We start from the raw sequence: 14,363 nt of genomic DNA on the forward strand, positions 1-14,363 counted from the left end.
GCAGGCCCGAAACGCTGCGCCCTGTGGGCCAGGGGCGGAGCCTGGGCCTACAGAGCGGTGGGCCTCCGCTGCCCAGCGCGTCGGGCGGACTGCGGGCCTTTCGCGCCGGGTCCGCTTCCCGGGTGGTCCCTTCCCCGTCTTGGTCAGTGCCCCAGCTTCTGCGTGTGCTCACCTCCTCCTGGACGGCAAGCCCATGGAACCAGTGTGCAGAGAGGTCTGCAGCCGACCTCTCTCTGGCTCGCCGCCTGGGGTCGGGGGTAGGGGTGGGGGACTCAGCCCCGCAGAGATCAGCTGGCTCTCCGCCCTCGTGCAAGCAGAGAATGCTAGAGCTCCCAGAAACGCCGAGTTGGGAGAGATTGTCTAAGTGCCACAAGCCCTGCTTGAAAACCATGGAGGCCTCACCTACGGGGCAAAGTCTAACTCCTTTGACTGGCATCTGAGGCGCTTCACAAAGCCTTGTTTCCTCTCTCTTCTCTCTCTTATCCTAGGCATCCTCAGACCTCAACTAGAGCCGTGGTTACCGAACTCTAGGGTATGTCAGAATCACCCGCAGGCCTTGATAAAACAGATTGCTGGTCCCTACTCTCAGAGTTTCTGCTTGGTGGGTCAAGAGTGGGGCCCGAGAATTAGAATTTTCAACAAGTGCCCAGGTAATGCAGATGCTACTAGTCTGGGAACACACTTGGAGAACCACCAGACTTTTGCGCGTGCCGTTCGCTGTGCCCAGCCCTAGCAGTTGCTCCCCTGCTCCTCTCCCCCTTCCCATCGGTGGCATCCTCCCAAGTGCTTACTCAGCACTGTCTGCATATCTGGTTGTGATTTCTCTGGAATCATGCCTTCTTCACCTTTGAATCCTTAGGCCGGCAATGGACACCCAGCAATGCTCAATAAATGTTGCGAAAGAAAGATCAAATGAAGCCCAACTTCCTGTTCCATCAATTGATCCTAACATTTTTGGAGAGGCTGGTGTATTCAAGCACCACATAGACGAGGCCTGAACCCCTGCAGCCCTCCCCTGAACCTGGCAGGTCTACTGAGAGAGGGAAGGGGAGAAGAGGGAGAGCAGTGCCCAGCATAGCCAGGGGCATCCCCAGCAGTGAAGCCAAGCTCCGTGAGAAGGAAGCAATAAGAAGAGCAAAGCGAAGGTTGAAAATTTATAATGAAGATGTTAAGAATCACTACACAGACGTCTGGAAAAAAATGGTTAAAAAAAAAAAAGAGAAAAGAAAAAGCTTGAAAGTGATGATAAAAGGGTTTGGAAGTTGCCTAGAGATAAGCTTGATGAGGAAATTCTAAGCTGTGATGAGTACAGGAGATGCAGTTATTTGATGGCACTTAAATAAAACCTCCTTTAATCATCTCCTGCCCCTTTGGTATTTGTAATCATTCTATTCCTCAGCATTAGTTAAGTGGGAGAATTATAAACAATGTTTCAGATGACAGTTTGGCTACTTAAGAGAAACTACACTTCAAGATTTTGGAAAACATCAGTTGGCATGCCAGCAATTGATATGTTAATTAAATATTGACCTTGTGTGTCATTAAATCAGGTCCCCTAGGGACTGTCTACCTGCCCATACTCCCCTGTACCCAACAATGAAAATAACTTTATTTTCCACTGATTGTATAAATAATCTATACTCATTATATAACATTTAAAACATAGGGAAAAAATAAGGAAAAAAGAAAAAGTCACCTGCAATCCCACTCCCTGAGATAATCATCATTAATATTTTGGTGATGATCCTTTCCCCATCTCTTTATGTGTATAGATTTTGCATGGACGGCATCACATTACACACATGGTTTTTAAATATAGAAACTTACTTTTAAGTATTTCTCTCCCCTTCTCCTCCATGTTAACAGTCTGGCTTCCTTCCTACCTCCCTTCTTTCCTTCCTTCCTTCCACCTTTGTAACAATTTTCACACACACACACACACACACACACACGGGTTTTTTATTTACATACACTTTGTATCTTGCTTTTCTCCCTTGAACATAAACACATAGTAGAAATTCCCCCAGAATGGATGGGACAGGTCTAACCCATTCTTTTTTAATGGCTGCATAATATGCCACTCCTTTCTTGAATGGGCATTCACTTGGTTTCCAGTTTTTGTGACTACCACAAGGCTATAATAATGTGGTTTGACCCTTATCCCTATGCATTAATGTGTTCATTTCTGTTGTAGAGTTTCCCAGGAATGGGATTACTGGGGAAAGGGGAATTTTAAATGTTAATAGCTATTGCCAGATTGTGTTTTCAAAGACAATTCAACTTTTCTGACAGCAATGTATGAGAGTATGGTTCTCCTGCATCCCTTCCAACAGCAGTTACCACTGTTGCATTTCTGCTAATCTGATAGGTGAGAAGTGAATGCCTTGGTTTTCAATTTGTGATTTTCTGCTGGAGAGTGTCTCAGTTGGTTTCCTGACTGGGTTTTCTTTTCCCAGAATTGCCTCTTCATAATCTTCATGAGTTTATCTATTGCTATTGCATTATTTGTCTTTTTCTTATCAATTTTAAGACTTTTTTTCATCCTTTTGAAATTGAAAGTTTTCTTCAATTTATCACGGCATTTTGACTTTTTAAGGTCTTTTAAAAATTTAAAACTTTTTTTGGAATCAATTATGTTCCTCTTGTTTTATGTCTTCTCATTTTCTCTTCTGGTTAGGTAGAGCTCCCTGATCCTTGATGAGGTATATGGTCTCATATATTTTCTCCTACTATATTTATTTTACATCTTACATTTAAGTCTTTAATCCATCTGAAATTTTTTGTGTGTATGGTATGAGGCAGAGGTGTGGAGTCCTGACTTAGCACTTATTCCCTGTCACTCTATCAGTACCCACTTAGATTTTACTATTTTTTAAAATGAGTTGGTTATTGGGAATTCCCTGGTGGTCCAGTGGTTAGGACTCCATGTTTTCACTGCAGGGGGGGCCCAGGGAACTAAGATTCCACAAGCCACGCAGTGCAGCCAAAAAAATTAAAAAATTAAAAATTAAAAAAGTAGAATAAATTGGTTATTGAGGTATAACCTGCCTTGATTGATTTAGATTTGACCATATAAAATGCAAGGTTCATTGATCCCCGCTGTCTCCTCTTCCCTCAGGTTCCCCTATAACTTCCATTGTGCTTCTTTTTCTTTTATTGTAGGAAGTCTTGAAAATACAAAATGGCTCCTCAGAAAATCAGAGCGGGAAGGCATTTTTTAGTTTTAAGTGGGCTGCTTCTGTGATGTGTCCTTTCTCATGTGACAGCGTTATCCTTAGGCCTTAGTTTTAGGAGAAATATTATGATATGTGAATGCTGAATGTTTTCAAATGTGTTTTCAGCAGCTAGAGTCCAAACTTGGCTCAGGACCAGATGACAGAGAGGCTCCTGCAGTAAAGTCCCCAGGCTGTGCTTCCCAAGCATCTCTGCAGGCCCTGTCTTCTTGCCTTTATCTAATTTCTGCTTCTGTGTCCAGTTCTTTGGATCGACACTTCACTGGGCCGTCTGTCTGCTGGGCCTGGTCCTGGCTTTACCCCTAGATGCTACATTTGGGACATCCTTTGCCAGCTCACACCCAACCCAGCTCTGGATTCCCGGGCCTCCCCTTGTCAGGTATTAAGTTCCAACATCTATTGAAATGATCATATAGGTTTTTCCAATGTGAGATGATGGATTATTTTTTAAATAATTTCCACATATTAAAACGTTTTTGCATCCCTTAGAGTAAATATAACTTGGTCTTAGTAGGTTTTTAAAAAATTGTAGTGTAGGTTGAATTTAACTTGCTAGTATTTTATTTAGGATTTTTACATCTATTTTATAACAAAGATCAACCTATACCAGAGGCTGCAAACTGGTGACTCATGGGACTTGTTTATGCGACAAGCACAGGATTTTGAAGCATTTGATTTTGAATTCTTGAATAAGAGGTGCACACTCTCCTGTTCCTGTAGCTCCCACTTTCCCCAGTCATTTCACACACCAGTCAACTTCACCCATTTATATTAGTTTCTGGCGCTTACAGACACTTGAGTTTGCAACCCCTGGTCTATGGCTTTCTTTAGTTTTTTTTTTGTAGACTTAAGAATCAGAGTTTACATCACAAATTGAGGAGCATTATTTCTTTATTCTGTGTTTTGAAATAATTTATACAACAGTAGGAATTGTTGTACGTAACAACAATTGACACTGCTGTTCCTTAACCATTAGAAAAGTCTTGTCAACAAAAGCACAGAACCCAAGGGTCCTTTAGGGAGCTTTCTTCAGTAACTTTTTTTTTTTTCTTTTCTTTTTGGTTATTGATCTATTCAGAATTTTGTGCTTCTTTTTTGGGTCAATATTGAAATTTATGAATCTTTTTCTGGAGAAGAATTTAAATGCTCCACTATATCTTTCTTATTTTTCTTTCTCCATTATTTTGTGTATATTGTGTGTCAACAGTATGGATTATTCCAAAATGAAAAAGCCATAGCTCTTTCATTTTTCTATTTAGCCAGCTGAGAGCCCATATGCAGTATTATCTTTCTCTTTGGTCCTCTGAGTTGTCTAAAAAGCCTGGGGTGGACACATGCAGTTCACAAAGGAGGTGTCAGTTAGGCTCCCGGCTCCGAGCAGGGGAGTAGGAAAGCACTTTGGGTAGAACATTCTGCTCCTGCAAACCATCTTACTGCCACATGGGGTCTCCGTAGGAAGCTGGTCTGTAAATAGAAGTTGTCCAGATGGGGTTTTACTGGTCTGGTCCACATCCCTGCCCAGCCCCCTAAGCCCAGACAAAATGCCCATTACTTGGACTCCCAGGGTTGCAGTCTCAGTGCTCTGCTCTTTCACCCCCAAACTGTATCTGCGGGTATGTTTCCGTTGTAAGTAGAAACTCCATCTCCAAGAAGAAGGCTGGAAAGTTCATGTTTTGACATACCCTCTGTATGCTCCAAACATATAACAATGAGAGAAAAAGTTTCAAAAGACATTAATAAGACATAAACAGGCCAAAAAACAGGATAAACATTTCAGCAGACAAGAAGGAAAACTAACTGGTGTTAAGGCCAAAGCCAAAAGCCTGTGGGTTAGTGGGAGCTAAAATGTTGCACATGGAATAGAGGATAGAGCCAGACTCTCTGGCTGAAACCAGGGACTGGAGTGAGGCCACCTTACTTGTGAAAGGAGACTGAAAAAAAGGACAACTGACCAGCTCTAAGGAGCTATGGCCAAAACTGTAAGCCTAAGGAGGCAGCAGAGGAATGACAGCCTCACAACCAAGAAGTGAGTCAACCCTGTGACTGAGTCTGCAAGACCCCCAAATCAATGAAGAGCACAAGTTCACAGTGGCCATCAAAAGACCAGTTCTGGACTAATCTTGTGGATATGACCATAAAACTAAATCCACCAGAAAAGAAAGAAGAAAGAAAAACAGAGCACAAAGCAAAATCAAAAACTCCCAGCCATAATGAGCCTGTAAACCAAAATCCCAAAGCATATGAGCAAATGAAGAAATCAAATACCAAAAAAGACAACCAACTCAACAAATGAGCTCACAGATGAAATTTATTTTTTGGACTAACCTAGCAAAGATTTGAAAATAAGGATGCTCAAAGAGATAAATGAAGACAACATTTGACAAACAAGAAATTATGAGTCAATGCAGATGAAAATGAAATGAACATATAGATACAAAATATAAGCAATTATAAATCTCAGAAATAAAAATATAGTCATGAAATAAAAAATATCTCAAAAGATGGGATGAATTTTAGACTGGATATAGTTGAAGATAAAAGTAGTGAACTGGAAGATAGTTCTAAAGAATCTACACAGAATGCAGCAAGGAGAAATAAAGAGATTAAAAATAAGAGAAAGCAGTTCAAAGAGCAGGAGAATAGCTTGAGAGACCCTGAAATATGTCCAATAGGACTTGCAGAAGAAAAGAATAAAGAAAATGTCAGGGAAGTAACATTGAAGATATGATAGCTGAGATTATTCCAGAATTACAGAAAAAATTAATAACATACAATAGAGTTTTTAGTTTTTACCCAATATGATAATGTGTGTCTTCCTAAGTGTGTTTAAGCAGTTCACATTTATTGCTATTAATTATTTATTTGGCCTTTCTTTTACTATTATGCTATATTTTCTGCTCATCATCCTTTTTCTCCACTTTTTTTCTCCTTTTCTACCTTCTGTTGAATTGATAAAATCTTCTATTTTCTGTTTCTCTCTGCAGTACAAGGGTTGGCACAGCTCTTGTCAACTTATTTGATGCCTTCTGCTTTTTTATATCTTCTTGTGTTTTAATCACCTCCTGTTCGCCCCATTGGTGAGGGAAGGATTACCATTCATGGCTGAACACATGACACCCAATTCTGGGCAGTTTATTAGTCACATATGCCTACTGTCCAGGGGAGGAGGGCACAGCACACTATGCAGGGCCATATGGGGGTTACACTCAGAGCGAACAACCAGGGGCTGTGGGAGGCAAGCATTATAGTATCAAAAGGGTGAGATAAACCCTGGTTTTCATGGGAGGATGTTATTGGCTTATTTGAATAATCGTGCAGGTTAGAGGGAACTGAAACCCAAGGACCTTCTCCTGGTCCCCTTGATAAAGAGGGTTGTTCGGCTAGGGGACATTACTGGAGGGAGGAGAGTGGGGAGGAGAACTTATAGTTAGGCCATTCAAGGCCCTCCCAGTTTCACCACGTATCAAAGCAACACTTAATATTGGGCCTTACAACTTCTCTGGTGGTGCAGTGGTTAAGAATCTGCCTGCCAATGCAGGGGACACAGGTTCGAGCCCTGGTCTGGGAAGATCCCACGTGCCGTGGAGCAACAAAGCCCGTGCACCACAACTACTGAGCCTGAGCTCTAGAGCCAGCAAGCCACAACTACTGCAGCCCGCGTGCCTAGAGCCTGTGCTCCGCAACAAAGAGAAGCCGCCGCAATGAGAAGCTCGCACACCGCAACAAAGAGTAGCCCCTGCTCGCTGCAACTAGAGAAAGCCCGCGCGCAGCAACGAAGACCCAACGCAGCCAAAAAATAAATTAATTAATTAATTAATTTAAAAAAATATTGGGGCTTAGTTTTAGGCCTAACACATTTTGCTCTTAATTTTCTTTTTAGTCTGTAATCCTTAATAATTTAGAAAGCAAGAATTAGAATTCTTTATTAATTCTACTCTTATTTACCTTAAAGGTTTTCAGAGGTTTTTGATATGATAGTCAATGATCAGAGTCCATATAGAACTATATTTTTTGCTCCCTGTTGTGGAAAATAAATTTGCCCCCACCCATTCCCACTTTTTCTTAATTTTATCTGGGATTGTAAACATCATCATTTTTATCTATAATAGCTGATATCTTTGAAGGAAAAATACCTTTTTTGAATCTTCAATTTGAAACTATTAAAAAATAATTATTTAGAGTAATGCATATGTATTAACTTTAAGTTATATAACTAAACTTATAACGTTAAGTTTTAGGTTAAGTTTAATGCCCTTTAACAAGAGGATAATTTTTTAAATTGGATTAAAAATTTCAAAGTAAGGCATATTTACTGCAACAAGTCAGTTGAAAAGTGTTTCAGAGCAGCCAGTGAACGCCCTTTCTTTCCTTACTGCTCCCACCCCTTAGAATTAACCAGCCTTGGCAATTTGCTTTTTTCCTTCCACATCTTTCTCTCTGCTCACATAAATACATGCAGATGTGAACCCTTTAATAAGTTCCCCCTCTATGCTTTACAGAAATGGGATGATAGCTAATTTATTAGAAATAGCTACATATGGTTATTACTTTAGCATAGATGCACCATAATTTATTAAACCATTAACTTGTTGTTGGACATGTCAGTCATTGTTAGTTATTCTGCCACTATACATATTGTTGCAGGAAGCATCATAGTTCATATATCTTTATATACTGGTGTCTTTGTTTTTGGATTTCCAAGATTGAGGTGAGTATGCACATTTTAAATTTTTAAAGATATTGCCAAAAAAGATGGTAGATTCACATTTTCACATTGTTTTGGAGAATATATGAAAGTTTTTTCCCTAAACCTCTAAGCAGGTGCTTCAAGTTGGATTTGTTTTTTCTCATTTATGAGTTTTTACATCTGATTTTTTTCCTGTGTCCTAGCATACATTTTCAAGAAGAGTATGTGATTTATTCAAGAAGAGTACTCGGAAGGGATTATTTTTTTAACAACTTCCACATCTGAGAAGGTCTCTTCGTTGCCTTCGTCATGAATGACAACATGGCTTTTCCTTTAGGTTTTTCTAGATCAGTGATTTCAAACTACAGGTCACAACCCACTCCATTTAATAGATTGTGAGTGCATTTTTAAAAATATATAAAATGATATAGACAAGGATAGAAAACATTAGAGTGCATTGAATGTAGTAAAGGTAATTATCATGCATCATGAATGTCTGAAGATCTAAGAAAATTTAAATATTTTATATCCTTTATCCTGTTAAAATATTATATATAATATTTATATATATTAACAAAATAAAATGTATTTCTAACAAGTTGAGGTTAAAAAATTGACATTTATCAATATTTCTCTGGATGTTGTAAGAAATCTGAGATCATTTTAATTTAGGCTCTTTGTTTTTATTTCCCATTTGTCTATAAGATCCTTATTTACCACCCCTCTCCCCAATTTAAACTTCTTTTAAAAATTATTTTTAAATGGACATGGTGTTTTAAAAAACAAACAAACAAACAAACAACAGAGCTAAGGATATGAAAAGTAAAATCTCTCTCTCTCCCTTCAGAAATTTCCTGTTCCAAGGGTGTGTTTGTGTATGTGTGTGTGTGTGTGTGTGTGTGTGTGTGTTCCAGAAATTTTCTTAACTTTTTTTACCTTGAGAATTCCACCATGGTGTGTCTAAATGTGGTCCTCTTTTCATAAACTTTCCTCAGGACTCAGAACATGCTCTCATTTCCAACTGAATTCTTTCTGTGTACCAGAGAAATGTTCCTCTTCCCATGTCTTTGATTACTGCTTTTGCTATATCTATTCTTTTCTCTCCAGAATTCCTATTACCCCCAGGTTATATCCCCTGTGTCTGACTGCCTGCCCCTTTCCTTTTCATCTCTTTACCATTTTACCCTTGACCATGTTAATTTTATTTTCTCCAGTGTCTTGTCTGCTATTTACAGCCTTCATCATGGGTTTTAACCCAGCTATTGTGGTTTCTGTCTCCCTGCTGTACTTCCTGCTCTCAGATTTCTGCCTCTTTATTCTGATCTTTTCTACTTTCTAGATCTTTTCCAGAGTCCCCTGGAATCTTATTGAGAATTTGAACCAGATATTCAGATGTTTTAAAAAAAAACTTGCGCTGCAGTAAATCTTTTTTTTTTCCCCCAGGGGAGGCAGTTTCCTCAGAACCTTTGGGGGATGTTTAGCTTTTGAGCTGCAGAATCGACCCAGATCCTACGGGGTTTCTTTGCCTCATCCTTACAGAGGAAAGTCTGTCTGCCCAGTGTGGCTGTGAGGGTGGAATCTTGATTTCCCTTGTTTCATTTTTCCATGTGGGATGATATTAGGTGGTGAGGGGGGGCAGTGTCTGCCACTCATTCTCAGAGGAATCTGATGGGTAAATGTGGCTCAGCTCCTTCTCAGAGTGTTTTCTGGGCTGCTCTTTGCCTGGCAATAATCGGCTTGGCCCTGCAGGGAGCAGTGTGTCAGGGCCTGATGGCAAAGTCTAGCTCGGGTGTGAATGACTGGGGAGCCCGTTTGCCTAAGGAGCTAACGCCACCTTCTCCGGTCCTCTTTGTCAGTGAGAAACCTGACCGTTTCATACCCACTTGCTTAATTCCTGTGACCTTTTCCTCAAATGACCTTGTACTCAGGAGGGGAGGAAATGGATACCATTTTTTTTGCCTATCCAACAATGAATCACGTTATGTGGAAGAGTTCCTGCCTGAATCTTTCCCAGAGGGTCATTCAGGCTCAGATCAAAGGAATGAAGGAAAATAGACAGGGCACACAGTGGGAATGATCATTTCAGACGTCAGAAGCTCTGGAGGAGTGGGAGAAAGCAGGAGCTGAGCTCCCACTCCTGGAGACTCAGTGCCTCCTCCATTGATGGATTTTTAGAAAAGGGGAAAAATGGAGTCTTATTGTTTTTAAATTCTCAGGAGGACATAACCACTGCAAATAAGTTAATAAAAGACTTTAGGGGGACTTCCCTGGTGGCACAGTGGTTAAGAATCCGCCTGCCAATTCAGGGAACACGGGTTCGAGCCCTGGTCCGGGAGGATCCCATATGCCACGGAGCAACTAAGCCCATGCACCACAACTACTGAGCCTGCGCTCTAGAGCCCGCGAGCCACAACTACTGAGCCCGTGTGCCACAACTACTGAAGCCCGCGCACCTAGAGCCCATGCTCCACAACAAGAGAAGCCACTGCAATGAGAAGCCCGCGCACCGCAAGGAAGAGTAGCCCCCGCTCGATGAAACTAGAGAAAGCCCGTGTGCAGCAACAAAGACCCAGTGCAGCCAAAAATAAATAAATAAATAAAATAAGTTAAAAAAAAAAAAAAAGGCTCTAGGGAATTCCTGGCAGGGTGCTGGCATACTTTTCTGCTTCATGGAACCACCAGCTGCTTCTCAGGGCTTCTGGGTGGCTGAGCCCAGGTGTGCACTTAGGGTGGTGTGAAAACTGCAGGGAAGCACTCTCACTCCATCATCCCTTGGGTCACCCTGGCCTCCAGCCCTTGCCTGCTGAGTGGCGGGGGCGGGGGGACGACTCCCTGGGCAGCCAGCATCTCTTACTTTGTCCCAAACCCATGGTCCCTAACGGATGGGGTAGCAGCCTGCCTTTTCTCAATGACGCCTTCTGTTTGGCCCCACAGAGCGCAGTCTGGCAGAAAGTCCTCAAGTTCCCTTGGTGTGGATGGCTGATATCTGGGGCTGATGCGAGTTTTCGCCTTTGCTGATGGCCGTCTCAGGGGTGTTCTGTTCACAGGAGGGAGGGGAGGCCAAGAATGTTATCCAGATAGCACTGTGTATGCCACCCTCCTGCAGGAATTTCCAGCTAAGTTCTTCTCATTTATTCACAATTCTTGTGTCTACCTTAATACTTGAAAACAAGGAAACTCAATTTTTTCCTATTCATTCTACATTCCAGGCTTTTTGGATCCCTTTTTCCCCAATTACCATGATACAATTTCCTGATGATTAAAGACACTGAAAATAGTGTCAGATGGAAGAGACACAGGCCTGGGTAACTGGTGAACACTACCCGGGCCCTCCCCTCTGCAGGCAGAAGTGATCGTATGTCCCCCCTCCACCTGCAGGGCCCCCGCACCCAGCCTGCATTCCTCACTCATTTGTCGGCATGTGATCCACTCTTGGTCTGCTCTGATTTTAAAAGGTTTCCTTCTCCCCTTTGATTTCTGACTGTGAAAACACTTAAAGAGTCATCGTCTGTGCTTTTATTGATAACATTTTAATAATTATCATAGAGAGGCTAAAACAGCTAAAGCCATTATTCCCAGGTCATCAAGTGTCCCCGATGTTTGTGCACCAGAGGAGATGATGCAGCACTTCACAACAGGAAGGCCCAGGGCAGGACTGTAACGGGGTGTCGTGGAGGCCTGGAGGCCTTGTGAAACCTTGATGGCCAGACCTGAAAACATCGCCTTTTGAAAAGTAGAAGCAGTTGAGTTGGACACTTGAATTCACCTTTGTGCCAAGGCTGATTGATATTCTGGGCAAAACACCGAGAGGAGATATGAGTTACATGGATGACCATGGATGACCAGCAAATTTCCACTTGTCCTTCCAGGGGAGGCCCCGTGAGTCACTGACCAATCCATGCCCAGAGTGAAGTAGGTGGTCTGCTTCCAAATGTTAATGAGGTGCATGTTTGCGTAGAGCTGAACCTCAGTTTCTCAGAATGGATTTTGATGGTCTGTGTCTTGTGTATGTGTGTGTGTGTGTGTGTGTGTGTGTGTGTGGTTCATACGCCCACAGATCAGGTCACTGACACTCTGAGGAAGCTCACAGGTCTGGCCCTGTCTTCACTCTGACTGACTGAAAAGAAACTGGCCTGGATTTGGAAGGGCTTGACTTTGACCAGACTGCTAATGTCCTCACAGAGCAGTCTTCAACCCTAATGACCATCACTAGGAAATGTCCTGAAGTTGGAGAATTCTGTCTGGGTTGGCTGGGGCTAAGGGCTAGACCATACCTCTGTGGGGGTCTCCCCTGAGGAGGTCAACAGTTCTACCATCAGGCAGGCTGGGAAGAGCCAGATCCCATCATAGAATACCACAGCCTCAGAGTTAGGCCTAAAGCTGGGAGGAGGGAAACCTCTCCTGTCTGGGGTTGGTGGTTGTTGTACCTGGACTCCAAGTAGGGAGGATATTCAACATTTAACATCCAGTGGATTTTTTTTTTTTTAATGTCTGAAACATTTATATTAACATATTTCCATACAAATAACCCAATGAAAGTTTAGTATTAGTTGTTTTGTTTGTTTTTTTATACTGCAGGTTCTTATTAGTCATCAATTTTATACACATCAGTGTATACATGTCAATCCCAATCGCCCAATTCATCACACCACCATCCCCACCCCACCGCAGTTTTCCCCCCTTGGTGTCCATATGTCTGTTCTCTACATCTGTGTCTCAACTTCTGCCCTGCAAACCGGCTCATCTGTACCATTTTTCTAGGTTCCACGTACATGCGTTAATATACGATATTTGTTTTTCTCTTTCTGACTTACTTCACTCTGTATGACAGTCTCTAGATCCATCCACGTCTCAACAAATGACTCAATTTTGTTCCTTTTTATGGTTGAGTAATACTCCATTGTATATATGTACCACATCTTCTTTATCCATTCATCTGTCGATGGGCATTTAGGTTGCTTCCATGACTTGGATATTGTAAATAGTGCTGCAATGAACATTGGGGTGCATGTGTCTTTTTGAATTATCGTTTTCTCTGGGTATACACCCAGTAGTCATCCAGTGGATTTTAATTGAGCACCAACATTCTAAAAGTTGGGATACAGTGGTGAATGGAACAAAGCCCTTGTTCTCATGGGGCTTACAGTCTACTGAAGAGAGATACAGGATACACAAGCAAAAATAAATGAACAAGAGCAATTCAGATAGTGATAGATCTTATAAGGACCATAAAACAGGCTGAGGTGACAGTGAGGAGCTGGGGCCTCCTGTAGATGGTGTGTTTAAAGAAGGTCTCCTGGAGCAACATTAGGAAAGGCAGTAAAGATCAGAAGAAGCCAGCCAGGCAACAAAGATCCTGAAGGTGAGTGTCTCAGGATAAGCAAAATCCTGCGGCGGGAATGAGCCTGCTTCATTGTTGGAACAGAATGAAGGCTCAAGGGGCTGCAGGTTGATGAGCAAAAAAGAGGAAATGAGGCAGGAGTGGTGGCCAAGGTCAGGCCATGTACCTGAGGGCAGCTGCCCTGCCAGTGCTGGGCACTAGGAGGGTTAGCTTGAGGGAGGCTAGGGACAGGCTGCGACAGAGCAGGCAGTAGGTGGGTAGAGAGAGCAGAGGAGACATAGGGGCAGAAGGCCAGGTGAGGCCGCAAGGGGCACAGGATGGCATAAGGAAACACTCAACATCCCCTGTGGATCCCCGGAGTATTTGGGAAGGATGGACCTCCTATTGTTAAGTGAAACAGGAACTGGAGCCCCTGTGACATGTGCCCATTTTGTGGGCCCAGGCTGCTGAGGCCAGTGCATGCTCATAACACAGCTATGATCCCACATCCTCATGCAGTGCATGTCCTGGCTGAGCCTAGCTGAGCTGTAAAATTGGTGGACTCTCATCCCTGTGAGCTCTGTCTGAAAGGATACACATGGGGGCATGGGCTTTTGTGCTGAAGGAGGAGGCAGGAGGGTTTCTTAGATTCACTTTTTTCCCATTCAGTCTACAAAGTTTCTTGAGCGTCTATTATTTGCTGGGTACTCTTCTGGGCAATAAAAATACAATGGTGAATGAAACAGGCAAAAAATCCCTGCCCTCATGGAACACACACACACACACACACACACACACACATGAAAATCCAGGAGAGGGAGGAAGTGAGGGAGGAGGAGAGGAGAAGGAATGGAGTGGCCATGTGTCCCAGCCCAGCAGGAGGAACTGGTCTGGGACCTTGGTGGAGACAGGTGCAGGGCCAGAAGCTCAAGGATGTGGGGAGACTCTGGATACCTCTCTGCCCCTCTGAAGTCCAGGTGACAGGACATGGTGTGGAGATGGAGGGGGTCATTCTCCCTCTGCTCCTCCATCCCCTGGCTTCCAACTTTCATGGCCTGAGGGCTCTGGGGACCCCAGCAAAGACCAGCTGGCTGAGGGCATCAGGAAAGGCCTCAGTCACCAC

The 14,363-nt window shown here is 42.8% G+C and overlaps 1 long non-coding RNA gene across 1 annotated transcript; it reads left to right on the forward strand.

The window, feature by feature from the left end:
• The first annotated feature begins 50 nt into the window (after positions 1-50).
• Positions 51-1,330, forward strand: LOC132355515 (uncharacterized). Its single transcript, XR_009499641.1, has 3 exons — positions 51-214; positions 489-532; positions 860-1,330. It is a non-coding gene; the product is annotated as an uncharacterized LOC132355515 (long non-coding RNA).
• Positions 1,331-14,363: the final 13,033 nt, after the last annotated feature.

This window comes from Balaenoptera ricei, chromosome 20 (assembly GCF_028023285.1).
Source record: "Balaenoptera ricei isolate mBalRic1 chromosome 20, mBalRic1.hap2, whole genome shotgun sequence".
NCBI classification, from domain to species: Eukaryota; Metazoa; Chordata; class Mammalia; order Artiodactyla; family Balaenopteridae; genus Balaenoptera; species Balaenoptera ricei.